Source organism: Otolemur garnettii, unplaced genomic scaffold, assembly GCF_000181295.1.
Source record: "Otolemur garnettii isolate 467f Iridium unplaced genomic scaffold, OtoGar3 scaffold00064, whole genome shotgun sequence".
Lineage (NCBI taxonomy): Eukaryota > Metazoa > Chordata > Mammalia > Primates > Galagidae > Otolemur > Otolemur garnettii.
Genome location: NW_003852459.1, coordinates 9,975,300 through 9,980,581, shown reverse-complemented (window position 1 = coordinate 9,980,581; position 5,282 = coordinate 9,975,300). Strand labels below are relative to the sequence as shown.

At 38.6% G+C, this 5,282-nt stretch overlaps 1 non-coding gene across 1 annotated transcript; it reads right to left on the bottom strand.

Annotated features, from left to right (window-relative positions):
- Nucleotides 1–3,000: 3,000 nt before the first annotated feature.
- Nucleotides 3,001–3,100, bottom strand: LOC111726417. Its single transcript, XR_002774190.1, has one exon. It is a non-coding gene; the product is annotated as a small nucleolar RNA U13 (small nucleolar RNA).
- Nucleotides 3,101–5,282: the final 2,182 nt, after the last annotated feature.

Here is a 5,282-nt window from a genome sequence, read left to right as displayed (position 1 = left end):
TATATAGATCGATAACTTTATAAGAGGCCAGTTTTTTCACCTCCACCCACACCAGGTGGCCTCAAACTACAGCCCGTGGGCCACATGCAGACCGCCTAGAGCATTTATCAGGCTTGCTGGGTGTTTTTGCCACCGCTCCCTGTCCTGCTTAGCAGCTGACTCGTCCCAGGTCCCGCAGTCCAGCCTACAGAGGTCTGAGGGACAGTGAAGTGGCCCCTGTTTTAAAAGTTTGAGGATCCCTGACCCACACAATCTGGTCTCTGCATAGTCCTCTCACGGACACTAATGGCTTGTAGGAGAGTTCCTTTATCAATGCTTCTCAGCTACTCCACCTTCCAGGGCATGTTCTCCACTACTCATGGAGTCCCTGGACTTTCTGAAGCATGTGTAGTTCATACCTCCAGTATTACTTTGAAAAGTCTGAATGTGGAGGCCTTACATTTTTTTCCTCAATAATCCTATTTACTTAATTGATTGATCTATGGCCATCTTTTCTCCTCTTTTCCTGCCTTCCTTCTCTCTCAGTAGTACCTTAACTCTTACCCTCTGAGTTCTCTCTGTAATTTCTTCCTCAACTTCCCTCGTCTGCTTTCCAGAATTCTGAAAGCAAAGCTCTCCAAAATACAAATGACCAACTAGCACAATGGGGATGTTTTTTCAAATTATAGTCAGGGGTAAGTTGACATTACTATAATCCTCCTTTTAAAAAATATATATTAAGACTTGGCACCCATAGTACAGTGGTTAGGGCACTGGCCACATACACCAAGGGTGGCAGGTTGGAGCTCGGCCTGAGCCAGCTAAACAACAATGACAACTGCAACAAAAAATAGCCAGGTGTTGTGGCAGGTGCCTGTAGTTTCGGCTACTTCGGAGGCTGAGGCAAGAGAATCACTTAAGCCCAAGAGTTTGATGTTTCTGTGAGCTATGATGCCACAGCACTCTACTGAGTGCAACAGAGTGAGACTTTGTCTCAATAAAATAAAAGAAAATAAAATAAAAAATGTTTTGATACTTCAGTTGGTTTTAGATGGTTCTAAATAATTCTTTTTAAACATTTTTTTTTGTTCTAAATAATTCTTTAGTCACTTGCGACTGTTCTTATTTTTTAGAAACGAAGAGGTCTAATTTTTGTATTTGCAATTTTGTGTACATATTTATATAACCATCACAGAGATACAGTCACCCAAATATATAGGAACTGCATGTTTTTATGGTACCACAGACGATAATGTTATTGGTATGTGAATTCAAAGTCATTTTCCTGTATAAGTGAGAAAGAAACCCAAATCATGATTTTTCCTGTGGTTATGATTTCTTTCTGACCATTACGCTCATCAACATATTGTTATCTGGGTAGTGAAATTTTGAAGAAAAGAACAAAAGACAGAAGAATAGAAAATATTCAGCAACAAAGAGAGAGGAAATTGTGTTCAACTACACTGAAATACTCAAATTACGGTTAAACTGATGGCCTGCCCGATATTGTAGGCTGATTGCTCCCTCCCAGGGGGATTATAAACAAAGATTTACTATCAAAATATTTTTTATTTGTCTGAAAACTAATTTGCCAAGCCTGGAGATCAGACGTGTGGAGCAGATGGGAAAAGCAACCTGTTTCTCTGTCTTTAAGCTGCAAAGAAACCTGGAGCAAGTGAAATGGAAATGTCACTTGAGCCTGGAAGCTTCGTAAATATCAGGAAAGAAGACAGTACCCATCTCGCAGCCCATAGCTCACTAAATCCCTCTGTCTTCCAGCAGGTATTAAACATTAATGACCGTTTCTATAATAAGGGCCAAGGACGGCTCTTTGCTGTAGAGCTGCCCAATCACGTGGGTTGTGTTGGATTTTCAACAGCAGCACGTTTTGCCGTTTTTTTTTCCCTGTTCCTTTTATCACGGCCAGAATCTTCAGCCTGAAGGTAATGAAGTGCTTCCTCTATCACTCTGTATCATTTGAAATATTTATCTGATTATGTGAATAAAGAATTACTGCAATAGTAGTAACTCTATCCCTGTGTGTACTCAGACTTCAAAAGGAAAAAGGAAGTTTAATGAATGAAATAAGACAAAGACATCTGTCAATTAATTTTGCAAGTAATAGAAAATGTCACGGGAAGCTGCAGCTTGTTTACACAATGCCAAGCATTGGACCAAACCCCAAGCAACACTTGGCCTCTGGAGTGATACATTGGACATCAGTACATTTGAAACGCTTTAATTTTTTTACATATATTTGAGCCTTTCTGAATACGTTCTTGCCACCTTGTTGGTTCAAAGTGGATTCTGGTGCACAGCCATGCCTGAGTACAGGTGCCTTCCAATCTTCACTTGCCTGGCTGTGGGGAGTTTAGTGTTTTTCAGAGAATCCCTCGTGGTGTACATTTTGGAGTAGACACATGTAGCATCATGAATCCATAAATGAGTTCATTGTCATACAAGGTCACTCTGAGACTTAGCTCCCTTAAGACCCAAGAGCTATAAGAGCTACACTAATTACATCCCCCACCAACAGTGTACAAGGAGCCTCTGTGCCCCACATCCTGGCCAATACTTATATCTTTTGTAGTAGTAGTCATTGCTTTAGTACTCATTCTGACAGGTGTGAGATGATAGATCATTGCAGTTTTAATTTGCATTTCCCTAAAGATTAATGATGTTGAGCACTTGTTTCATGCATTTATTGGTCATTTGTATGTTTTCTTTTGATAAATACCTATCCAGGTCTTTTGCCCACTTTTGTTCTTGCTATTGAGTTGTTTGAGTTTTTATATATTTTTGATATTAACTCTTTATTGAATATATGACTTGCTAATATTTTCTCCCAATGTTGCTCTTCATACTGTTCATCATATTCTTTGCTGTGCAGAAGCATCTCAAATGGAGTCATCCCATTTCTCTATTATTTTTGGCTTGCCATTGGTGCTTGTGGGGTCAGCTCCTCCCAAATCATTGCCCAGACCAATTTTGTGCAATTTTTCTTCCACATATTTCCCCCCATGCCAGGCGGGTAACGTGTTGACATAACAAGGTGTGTGGGAGGCACATCTCACACAGGTGCGTGAAAACCCATCAGGATGATGATGAACTTCAAAAGGATCTTTCCACCATGTTTTTCTGGTGTCTTCCTAAAACTTTGTAGGATGACAGCTATTAAATACAGAAACCAGAAATCAAACTCAGGTCATAGTAACACCAAATCTCTTACCAGGTATGTCATAATCTATTACCTTGATAGCTCTTGTGGATTAAGTAAGATGTGATATGAAGATCTTAGCTTAGTTATAAGATCTTTGTTAGTTCTTAGTATCTGACAAAATTTTTCCACAATTTAGTAATAATTATTAATTATTATTTCAGCTTCACATTGTAATTACAAGGTAATTGCTAGAAGTTGTTTTATTTTAATACAAATTACATTTGTTAGTAGAATTCTGTGGGAAGTGTCAGCTTTTCTATTTCTTATTTTTGGTATTTCTAGGATTGCTAGAAGAGGAAAGAGAGTGGTTAATTACCTGGGGGACTTATGTAGAACTACTATAACACTATTGCTACATTGTTGGTAAACTAAGTTGTTATCTTCATTGTGATCACTTTGATGAGATGGTTGTCTTAGTAGGGCCCTGAGGGGAAAGGATGAGGTGGCTTTTGTGATAGGGGAGAAAAAGAGATACAGACCAAGTGAGGTCTTGGGATAGTCGCACATGCTCCTAGCAATTGGGCCAAGCTGGAAATTGCTTTCCTGGGAGGCAGGAAAAAGGGGAATATGGCTCCTGTTCAAAAACGATTGCTTGGCTAACTATGAATGTTAAGGGCAGTTAACCAAGAAAGGGGAAAACAAGGCAGGGCGTGATCTCGAATTAGAGAATAATTTTCATTTTGTCGTGTGGAAACTGAGTGTCAACCTTTTAGAGCAGGGAGGAGCAGAGGGATGACTTCTCAGACTGTGCCTTTGGTCATAAGCCACAAGGAGATTTAAACCAATGTAATAAAAGGTATGGAGAGGTCGTACAACATTATGAATGTAACACCATTGAATGTAACACTGACAAACGGCTAAAATGAGAAATTTTGTTACATAATATTTGAAATATATATTTTAAAGTTGAATTTTTAAAAAATTTTAAAAATAATGTAATATACCAAAAGCCATAAACTGTATGCTGTAAATGAATGACTTGTATGGCATATGAATTATATTTCAATATGCTGTTTTAAGAAAAGCAAACATTTTGTTGCTCTGATTAGTGGGTGAGCTTTCCCTTCTCTGAAGGGTGTGTCACGTAGACTTCCCAGAACACAGTGAGAATTTGATATAATGGGAACCACATATATATGTATTTATACAGGGTGGCCATAAAGCTCATATGCGATTTAAAATAGACAACTATATATTTGTGCATATATATCTGTATGTATAGTTGAAACAGAGTTTTATTCTGTTGCTGTGGTGTCATCATAGCTCACAGCAACCTCAAATTTCTGTGTTCAAACCATTCTACCTCAGCCTCCAGGGCTGAGGACTGGGACTATAGGTGCTCACCAAAAGGCCCAGCTAATTTTTCTATTTTTAAGAGAGACAGAGTCTCACTCTTGCTTAGGTTGGTTTCAAACTCCTGAACTCAAGAGATCCACCTGCCTTGGCCTCCCAGAGTTCTAGGGTTATAGGCATGAACCACCACGCCCAGCCTGGGACCCACATGAATCTTAAGGATGTAGGTGGCTCTGTAAACAGAGATGAATATGTTAAGTCTGGCATTTGGGATAATATAATCCGTTGAATGAAGGAAAGTACTTGACTGAAATACAGGACTCCTGTGTTTATCTTGAGGTTCTCATTTTCTTATTCCTCAGTTGCCAACTGTAGTGTGTTGCTTTGTGCTCAGCCTAACAAAGCTGTGCTCATAAACTCTCCTCTGTACAGAAGCTGACAGTATCAGACAATAGACGTTTGCTAATTAATATTTAATGGGCCTATGGATTTTTCCTCAGCAGCTGGAGTGCTAAATAATAGTCAATTAACAAATGTGTTAATTAACTCTAATTACATACCACATGAGCTTCTCTGAGGATTTTGCTTTATAGATTTACAAGTGAAGCTCCACCACTTTTCTTGAACACACTAGGCAGCTAATTAATTGATAAATAATAATTCATTCTTCTGTCCAAACACCAATTTAAAAATCCAGTGTAATGCTTGATGGCTTTTAAAAATGATGTTTAAGAGTATAAGATGAATCTGATGTCTTACTTTTTAAATGAGTTTGTCTTAATCACCAAGA